Source organism: Pongo abelii, chromosome 3, assembly GCF_028885655.2.
Source record: "Pongo abelii isolate AG06213 chromosome 3, NHGRI_mPonAbe1-v2.0_pri, whole genome shotgun sequence".
NCBI lineage: Eukaryota > Metazoa > Chordata > Mammalia > Primates > Hominidae > Pongo > Pongo abelii.
In genome coordinates, this window is record NC_071988.2 from 7992092 (window position 1) to 8002925 (window position 10834).

A 10834-nucleotide genomic window follows, 5' to 3' on the forward strand; every position below is an offset into this window, starting at 1 on the left:
ATTTACGATGTCTGCTCTCTAGGGGGTGAGAAAAGAAACATCTGAACAGTTGTAAAGGGAAAATTGAAAGTTTATATTTCTTCAGTGCCTACCATATGTGATTAGTTTTCTATTGATCCTGTAATATATTACAAAGAACTTGTGGCTTAAAACACAATGTCTGGAGCTGCTGCCACCAAGTCCAGATCTCCTTGCCGCGTGCCCCCGATGGCCACCCGATGTGCATTCCCGATTCCTTTTGGTTCGAAGTCTAATATGGCAATTCTCAAGGATCAGCTGATTCATAATCTTCTAAAGGAAGAACAGACCCCCCAGAATATGATTACAGTTGTTGAGGTTGGTGATGTTCACATGGCCTGTGCCACCAGTATCTTAATGAAGGACTTGGCAGATGAACTTGCTCTTGTTGATGTCATGGAGGACAAATTGAAGGGAGAGATGATGAATCTCCAACATGGCAACCTTTCCCTTAGAACACCAAAGATTGTCTCTGGCAAAGACTATAATGTAACTGCAGATTCCAAGCTGGTTCTTATCACAGCTGGGGCACATCAGCAAGAAGGAGAAAGCTCTCTTAATTTGGTCCAGTGTAATGTAAACATCTTTAAATTCATCATTTCTAATGTTGTAAAATACAGCCCAACTGCAAGTTGCTTATTGTTTTAAATCCAGTGGATATCTCAACCTATGTGGCTTGGAAGATAAGTGGCTTTCCCAAAAGCCATGTTATTGGAAGTGGCTGCAGTCTGGATTCAGCCCAGTTCCATTACCTGATGGAGGAAAGGCTGGGTGTTCACCCATTAAGCTGTCATGGGTGAGTCCTTGGGGAACATGGATACTCTACTGTGTCTTTATGGAGTGGAGTGAATGTTGTTGGTGTCTCCCTGAGGACTCTGCATCCACATTTAGGGACTGATACAGATAAGGAACGGTGGTCACAAGCAGGTGGTCAAGAGTGCTTATGAGGTGATCAAACTGAAAGGCTCCATATCCTGGGCCTTTGGACTCTCTGTGGCAGATTTGGCAGAGAGTATGATGAAGAATCTCAGGCAGGACACCCAATTTCCATCATGATTAAGGGTCTCTATGGAATAAAGGATGATGTCTTCCTTAGTGTTCCTTGCATCTTGGGACAGAATGGAATCTCAGACCTTGTGAAAGTGACTCTGACTCCTGAGGAAGAGGCCTGTTTGAAGAAGAGTGCAGATACACTTTGGGGGATCCAAAAAGAGCTGCAATTTTGAAGTTTTCTGAGGTCACACCACTTCACTGTCTAGGCTACAACAGGATTTTAGTTGGAGGTTGTGCATGTTGTCCTTTTTATCTGATCTGTGATTAAAGCAGTAATATTAAGACAGACTGGGAAAAGCATCAATTCCTAAAGTTAGAAAGAGGCATGGTTTGTAAAATCCTACAGCTATATCCTGATGCTTCATGGTACTAATCTTGTATAGTCCTATAAGTCTACCACCTTTGAGGCACCACTGCCAATGCTGCAAATGCTGCAGTTACCCCTTGAGCCAGATGGATATTTACTGTGTGTTATATAACTTCCTGGCTCCTTCACCGAACATGCCTAGTCCAACATTTCTTTCCAATCAGTTACATCTTAGGATCCAGTGTATAAATCCAATATTGCATGTCTTGTGCATAATTGTTCCAAAGGATCTTATTCTGTGGACGATATATATCAGTAGTACACATTGCCATATAGTACAAAAAGAAACATCTACATATAAACAATGCAACCAACTATCCAAGTGTCATACCAACTAAAACTCCCAATAAACCTTGAACAGTGAAAAAAAAAAAATAAAACAACACAATAGATATTCTTATAGTTTTGTAGGTCAAATATCCAGCACGGGTCTAAATCAAGGTTCCAGCAGGACTACGTTCCTTTTTGGAGGCTCCAGGGGTCAATCTGTTTCCTTGCCTTTTCCAGCTTCCAGAAGTCATCTCCATTTTTTTGTTTATGACCTCCTCTTCCATATCAAAACCACCAATTGTGGGCCACAATCTTCTCAGGTTACAATTGGTCTGGTTCTCTCTCTTCTGCCTCCTCCCTCCACCTATAAGGATCCTCTTGATTACATCAGGCCACCGAGATCATCCCAGATGAGCTCCGCATCTCAGGGATGGCTGATGAGCAAGCTCAATTTCACCTGCTGCCCTAATTCCCCTTTGCCATGAACCTAATGTAGTCACAGGTCCAGGAGATCAGGAAGTGGATATCTTTGGGAGCCATTATTCTGCTTACCACAGCATGTCACACCCACTGATAGCATTTTTAAAGTATTATCTCATTTAGTCATCAGAACAACCAAGTAAAGTAGTACTGTCATCATCCCTATTCTGCAGATGGGGAAATGTGGTACACGGTGCTTATGTAATTTTCCCAAAGTCACATGGCTGATAGTGATTATATTTGAAACCAGAGAGTTTTGGTCTAAAACCCCCTCTTATAAACACTGCACCACATTGCCTCATATGTAATGCCTACTACATGCCAGTCCTGTGCTCTTTTATAAACTCTAATAAGCTAGCAGTTTCCTTAATTTAAACAAACCCTTAACTTTCAAGTTTGCAACACAGAATCTCCATCAAGGAAGGGGTTTGGGACCTCACAGTCCCAATCCTCTTGACTTCATGGATGATGATGGTTTCTGCTACCATGATCCACCTGTCTGGCCTAGGGGAGATTGCTTGTCCCCCTTAGACAGCCTCACAGAGCCAGATTAAGAACCAACAAGGCCAGGCATGATAGCTCATGCCTGTCATCCCAGCACTTTGGAAGGCAGAAGTGAGAGCATCAGTTGAGCCCAGGAGTTCAAGACCAGCCTGGGAAACAATGAGACCTCATCTCTACAAAGATTAAAAAAAACATTAGCCAGGCATGGTGGCATGAACCTGTGGTCTCAGCTAAGCTACAGTTGCCCCACTGCCTTCCAGTCTCAGTATCAGAGCAAGACCCTGTCTATAAAAGGAAAGAGAGAAGAAAGAACCAACAGCTGAGCATGTCTCTGAAGCCATCTATGAGAGGGACCAGATCATTCCAGGGAGAGTAAGATGGAGGGAATTACATTTAGCAAAATTATCTCAAGGGCAGTATGACAGGAAAGAATTCTTTGAGGGGCCTCCTGGATTGAAAAATAAGACCCCCAAAGGCAGGCTTGACGATCAACAGATGGTTGATCTAATCTTAGTAGAGGGGCCTGAGTTAATTATAGTTTTATTTTATTCTGTAAAGCCTGCAAATTTGGGCCACAGCAGAATTGTTCTGACAGCAAAAGAGATATAGAATCAGGGTTCCTACTTGCCCATACCTGCCACTCCTACCCCCAGATGAATATGAAGGCAACATTTAGGGAACATGAGTTTGGAGGACAAACTCTTAGCTTGCTCAGGGCCCCTACACATTTTCACTGTCTTTACAGAGATTCTTCCCTTTAAAATCCCATAGCACAGTTGAGACATGAATAAAAGGTTCTATTTTATCAAGATTTTTTTCCCTAAAGTCCAAAATAAGTACGGAGAGGAACATAAGACAGCATCATCTCAGCAGGCTATGTCATCCTGGCTTCTGACCTGCTCTGCTTACCATCTTAGCACCCACTGCCCGAAAGACCACCCTGCCAGACACACCTGCCCTTGAGGAATGATAATCTGAAGTGATTCAGGCAAGCCCCCCCCCACCAGCCCAGGGCCCACCCTCCAAGATTCAGCTTCCCAGCTGAAGATCCAGCTCTTCATTTGATTAACACTGGAAGGGCCTTTTAGAAATAATTAGGCAGTGGGGCTCAGAAAACCCTACAGGAAAACACCATCTCCACCAAGCCCCTCATTCATAAAAGACAAACACAGACACACACACCCTAGGAAGAAGAAGACCACAGAACACACACAGAATCCACACAATAACTCCTCCCAATAACTCATCAAAATGAGTACCATTAGCTCTTTTTACAGAGCAGTAAACTGAGGCTCGGGAAACAACGTAATTTCTCCAACCAACGCAGTAACTAACAAAGCCACAGTTTGATTAAGCTTTCTCAGACTACAGAAACCACGCTGCCTCCCCACGATAAAGGAAAAAAAATAAATAAATAAATGCATACAACTGTTTTGGCATCAGTAGCCCCTTCTCATTTCACTACTTAATATTCAAATGCAGAGAATTTCCACACTGGAGAATCAAAAGCCCAAAGATTTTCCCTAGAAGGCCTCGGAGCTTGATTTTTCACAAATGGCCCCAAGGATGGAAAAAGTCTCCCAAATTGAGACTGGCAGGAGAGCGGGACCCATTTTGTCTGATTTTTCTTCTCTCCTTTCTTGGCATTAGTAGGCTCAGCTCGCGCCAATGGAAAATTCCCAAGTGCCAAGCAGTTCTCAGATAATCTGCACGCAAAACAAAACAAAACCAGAAAAAAAAAAAAGCCTTTCAACAGAGGCAGCTCATGAGGGGTTAAGGCGAGCCTCCAGCCAAAACATAGATTTTTTCAGATACTTGACATCTTTTTCATGTTGATCAGGAGGTTTGTGCCCAGCCACAGCCTATGATGGCCTCAGTCCCTCACTGAGACCGGTACTGGGTCAGACCAGAGCCTGCCTTTGGACTCAAGAGGGTCCCAGGTCCAGATAGTTTGACCTCTGCCAGGCTCAAGAGGGTCCCAGATCCAGATAGTTTGACCTCTGCCAGGCCTGGGCCTGGAAATTCCCTGTGGGAAAGGACAAGAGCTGCCTGGGAGGGCTAAGGAAGAAGGATCTGTGCTGGCTTGGACTCAGGGATGACAGATAGATGGACAGAGGTAGAATTTGGAGAGGGTGAGAAAGAACGAGAGAGATACTGACTGTCAAGGAGTCCCTATATATGTCCTAGAAGACAAAATCTAGTATAGAATGCTCTATTCATAAGACAAAAGATGTATTAATCCTATCTCGTGCAATCATATTAACAATAACATTTGCATATAGTCATTTAGCCAATATTTATTAAGCACCTAAGCATCAGGCAAGAATTTGACAATGAGCAGAGTAGCCTGGGTGCCTGCGGGCAGAGAGCTTTCATCCTTACCATGGAGACATGCAGTAAAATTGACAGTGACGTAGCGGACTTCAGTGCTATTGAAGGGGCCGTGGGAGCACATAAGACAGGGAAATCTGATGTTTGTTTGGATTTGATGTTTTTACAAAACATGCTCCCCCACTGCAGTTCTTAATCTTCTAAAAAAAAGAAAAACCTCATAAGGTAGGCATTATTGTGTTATCATCAGAGTCATCCCATGTTGGAGATGAGGAAACTGAGGCTCAGAGAAGTGGAGGAGCACACAGGGCAGCCCAGAAGCTAGGTGTGCCTGCCCCTAGGTCTGAGATGCCCTCCTTTGGGACAGCAGCGGACTCCTCTGCTCACCCACTGAGGGCAGGTGGGCAGGGCCTGCCGCAGCTGGGGCTGGCTTACTCCTCGTTGTGAGGAAGCAAACTGCCTGCCACCCGCTCACTCAGGGGTCTTCTCAGTGAACTCAGTAGGTCTGAGAAACAGACATGGGAGACTGAGTCAGACCCACCAAGGTGTCCTCTGATCACCCTGATCTCCTTGCCTTCCCCAGGCTTAGCATTATAACAACCCTGCTTCCCAGGTCAGGAGATCCCTAGGTAGTTCGTAAACACAGCCCAGTTCTGTGACACCTTATGCCAAAGACCTGTAAGTCAACACAGGCTCTACCTTTGCCCACAGGCATGGGAAGATGCCTTTTCAGAGGGCACGTCCTTCTTCCCCTCCACTCCTTCAACCCTAGCTCCTGGGGCTAGCGATGGGCAGAATCTCTGGGGAAGAAGGACCACCTGAGATAGTACATCTTGGGGAAGGCTGCAATGACCTGTTTACATTCCCTCTGCCCCAACAAGCTGTAAATCGGAGAGAGCTGAGTTCTAATCTGGCTTCACCATTTGTCTTAGCTCCGGCTGCTATAACAAAGTACCACACTGGGTGGCTTATCAACAATGGACGCCTATTTCTCACAATTCTGGAGGCCGCCAGTCCAAGATCAAGGCTCCAGCATGGCCAAGGTCTGGCGAGGTCCCCCTTCTGGGTTGCAGAATCCTGACTTCTCCTTGGATCCTCACATGGTGGAAAGAGGGGACACTGGATCTCGGGTCCCTTCTCATAAGGCATGAATTCCATCATGAGGGCTCAGGCCTCATCACCTCATCACCTCCCAAAGGCCTCACCTCCAAATGCTGTCACATTGGGGGTTAGATTTCAGCACATGAATTTGAGCTTGTTTGTGGGCTACGTAGGCATCTCTTGACCTGGGAACTAGGATTTTTATAATGTTGTGGATTTCAGCATATGAATATGGACAGGCGCTTGACCCATAACCCCACTTTAAACCTGGGTGACCCTTGCTAGGATCTGTTACCCTTTGAGCCTTGGCTTTCCTACCTGTTCAGTGGCAACACCTGCTGCCAGTTGAGTGGCCCTGAGTCTATGTCTGGTGCACGTGTCATGGGCTCAGCACAGGCTGCTGCTCTTAGGGAGTTTCCTTCCCTCCATCCTTGACAGCAAGGACCACCTCACTCCCTAGTCCCGACACCCAGTGTCAGCCAGGCATAGAGGAGGCGCAAGGAGAATTTCCTTTTGATTAAAGTTAGTTCATTTTATTCTGCCTTACTCTTTATCTTGGGGCTCTGTGGGAGGGGACCTATGTGGGATTTGGCCACATGGCCCCAGACCATGAATAGATCCATTAGGATACATTTTCCAGTCTCAGAGATACATGCCCAAAGGAAACGAAAACCAGAGGTTGGAGTCAAGAGGCCTAACTTCTAGCTTGGTTCAAATTCCAGCTTTATCACTTGCCAGCTTCATGACTTTAGCAAGTCATTTGCTTTTTCTGGGCCTCTGTTTCTCAATCACAAGGTTGGGTCCCAAAGCACTCCTCCTCCCTGACACTCCCAGAGGTCTCCCTAGTTCAAGAACAGGCCAGGAGACTCCCTCTGGGTCTGCTCTCCTCTATCCTGTATGTTGGGGGCCAATGCTGGTTTCAGAGCCGTGACTCTTCACCAGGACCGTGTAACCCGAAGCACATACAGAACCTCTTTTAAAATGCCCTGGGATGGAGACCAGGTAGCTTCTGGGATGGAAACCAGGTGGTTTCCACATACACCCTGCATTGAAAACTGCAGAGCCTGCAAGAAATTAACCAAGCCTAAGCTGGAAAGAAACATCAGCCTGAGATTGCTGCCCTGGGTCTTTAGAAACCAGGTCATACTTCAGCAGGTATCCAGTTGGTCATGTGTGGGAGAATCCTGACATGTTCTAAACTCACACCTTTGTTGTGAAACTTTTCCCAAATGCATCATTAGTTCCCTGAGGCTGCTATAACCAATTTACCACAAGCTGGGTGTCTTTTAACACGGTAAATGTATTCTCTCACAGTTCCATCCCAGTCTTTGAGGGGAGTGACCACAAGTAAGCCACTTATGCCTAGAGCCAGGAATAATAGCCCAGAAATGAGAGGCCCAGGGGCAGGAAATGAATGGGGAGCACACAGGCCTGGTGGGAAGGTCCTCATCACAGGCAGTGAGATGAGTACCAGCCGTCCTCATGAGCCACCTCTCTGGTTTCCTCTCTGGGGGAATTGCCCCAAACAGGCTTTGGCTTCAGGAACACCAACACATCTGAAGGAGGCGTTCTGACACCTGGCTAATCCCAGAACATGTGGAGGAATTCTGCACTCACAATGGTGAGACCTCTGGGCACCTTTCCCAACTTGGCTCCCAGAAACCTGGCAGCCAGGCTGTGCCGTTGCTGCTCTCCCCTGGGAAGAAACTGAAGGATACCCCTCTAGGGAAACCCACTGGCATAAGGGGAAAGACCTACACAAACTGCCATTTCGGCAGCCCCAGTGAAATGACAGATCGCTGCTTCATTGCCTGACTTGCCCACAAACCCAGATTATGCCCACAGAGCTCTTATTTCATGTTTTTGGGCAAATGTCACCAGTCATTTGGGAAACATCTCTTGATATAAAAGAGGAAGATGAAAGCAGAAAGGGAGAGAGAGAGAAGGAACTCAGAGAAAAGAGAGAAAATGCAGCACGCAGAATAAACTTATTTTTAAAAAAATCTGTAATTCCAAGCCTCACAGAGATAAATATTGCATCTGTGAAATAAGAACAGGATGCTATAATAAAGGGGACATTCAGAGAACATGGAAGAGCTCTTAAATACTATGAATATGACAGCAGAAATGAAACTATCAAGGAAATGAATGAATAATAAAATGCAGAAAATCTTCTAGAATGGAACATAGGAGAGATTTTAAAATATTTTTTTAAATTAAAGGATTGATCTAATCAGCAAAACATCCAAATAATAGGAAGTAATAGGAATTCTGAGAAGAGAAATGATCAGCAATTAAGGGTACAGGTTGAGTATCCCTTATCTGAAATGCTTGAAACAAGGAGTGATCCGCATTTAGGATTTGTATTAGTCCATTTTCACACTGCTATAAAGAATACCTGAGACTGGGTAATTCATGAAGGAAAGAGGTTTGACTCACAGTTCCATAAGGCTGGGGAAGCCTCTGGAAACTTACAATCATGGCAGAAGGTGAAGGAAAAGCAAGGCATGTCTTACATGGCGGCAGAAGAGGAAAAGAACAGGGGAAACTGCCACTTACAAAACCATCAGATCTCGTGAGAACTCACTTGCTATCGCGAGAACAGCGTGAAGGAAACCGCTCCCATGACCTCATCACCTCCCACCACATCCCTCCCTCAACATGTAGGGATTACAATTGAAGATGAGATTTGGGTGGGGACACAGAGCTAAACCATATTAGAATTTTTATCAGATTTTGGAATATTTACATACATATAATGAGATATCTTTGGGGTGGGACCCAAGTCTAAACAATAAATTTGTTTATGTTTTATATAAACCTCGTACACATAGCTTGCAGGTAATTTTATGCAATAATTTTAATAATTTTGGGCTGAAAACAAAGTTTGTGTACACTAACACATCAGAAAGCAAAGGTGCAGGGACTGGGCGCAGTGGCTCATGCCTGTAGTCCCAGCACTTTGGAAGGCCGAGGAAGGCAGATCACCTGAGGTCAAGAATTCAAGACCAGCCTGGCCAACATGGAGAAACCCTGTCCCTACTAAAAATACAAAAATTAGCCTGGCATGGTGCGCATCTATTATTCCAGCTACTCGGGAGGCTGAGGCAGAAGAATCGCTTGAACCCGGGAGGCGGAGGTTGCAGTGAGCCGAGATCGTGCCACTGCACTCCAGCCTGGGCGACGGAGCAAGACTCCATCTCAAATAAATAAATAAATAAATAAATAAACAAACAAACAAACAAAGCAACAGTGTAATTATCTCAGCTACTAATGTGGACAATCTGTGGTTGGTTGGCATCACCAACATTCCTGACTCTGAATTTATATTCTACCAATAAATAACCATTTTCTTACACTTATTCACACGAGTACTTTAACAGTAAAAAAAAAAAAAAAAAAGATATGCCATTAATACAGTGAAAAATCATGTGTTCAGGGTACCCAAGCAGCTCAGCAGCATCACGAGAACTCCTGCGTCACCCCTAACCAGCAGCAGCCAGCAAAGGCAGTGTTCGACTTCACCAGCAAAGCCTTGTCTGATTAAACGGTTACTAATAACTGGTTTTGTTAGTTTGTTTGTTTGTTTTCAGATGGAGTCTTGCTCTGTCGCCCAGGCTGGAGTGTAATGGTGTGATCTCAGCTCACTGCAACCTCCGCCTCCCAGGTTCAAGCAATTCTCCTGCCTCAGCCTCCCTAGTAGCTGGGATTACAGGTGCCTGCTACCATACCCAGTAGAGAGGGGGTTTCACCATGTTGGCCAGGCTGGTCTCGAACTCCTGACTTCAGGTGATCCACCCATCTTGGCCTCCCAAAGTGCTGGGATTACAGGCGTGAGCCACAGTGCCTGGCCTAGTAACTGTTTTTTGTTGTTTTTTTTGCTTTGATTTGTTTTGGACAAAAAAAAAAAAAAAAAAAAAAAAAAAACATGAGGAGCAGTTGAGGAACGAGAAAGTGAGTCCTCCATGCAGAATGTGGAGGCATTCTGTGAGATGGCTTTTTAAATGTTTCCTGCAGAGTCCTCTGCCTCCTTAATAGGGTTTTTTTTCTGAGAGTCTCTCTTTGATTTTATCAAGGGACATGATTTTTTTGTTCTGTTGTGAATGTGCAGCGCCCTAGCCCTTCAATAAGCCCATCCTGCATTTTCATCATGTCGTGTGTAGACACTCTTTCTGCTGTGCTAACATCATCTTTATCGTCACTATTATCACCATCACCTTGATTCAGAAACATTTCAGCTATTTTGCCATCGGTCAATAAATGAACAATAGGAGCCCCATTCTCAACGTTAAAAACTTCTATATTCACTTTTTCCAGCTTACTGATAAACTCTGAAGGTCTATATTTTGCATATATAAGGTCAGACATGATTTTTTTTCTCACTTGACTTATGGAATCCTTGAAAGTCACCAGCTTGTTTATTATCATCATTGAACACAGTCACAGGCCAGAGGTTGTGCCAGGCATGCACAGCTGTGTCTTTAGTCACTGTGTTCTCGGCATTGGCAACAGTGTTTACAGCATCCTTTGCGCTCAACTCCTCTTGAAAATCTCCCACACCCACACCACTGTTCACTGCTGCTAGTGCGCCGTTCAAGAGAGTGTTTTTATATTTACTCTTCATTGATCTAAGGATAACCTGGTCACATGACTGAATTAATGAAGTCACATTTGGGGAAAGTACATGGCATAAGCATTTTTTATGAGAAT

At 44.8% G+C, this 10834-nt stretch overlaps 1 pseudogene; it reads left to right on the top strand.

Moving 5' to 3' along the window:
• The first annotated feature begins 220 nt into the window (after positions 1 to 220).
• LOC100439929 (L-lactate dehydrogenase A chain-like) lies at positions 221 to 1244 on the top strand (annotated as a pseudogene).
• Positions 1245 to 10834: the final 9590 nt, after the last annotated feature.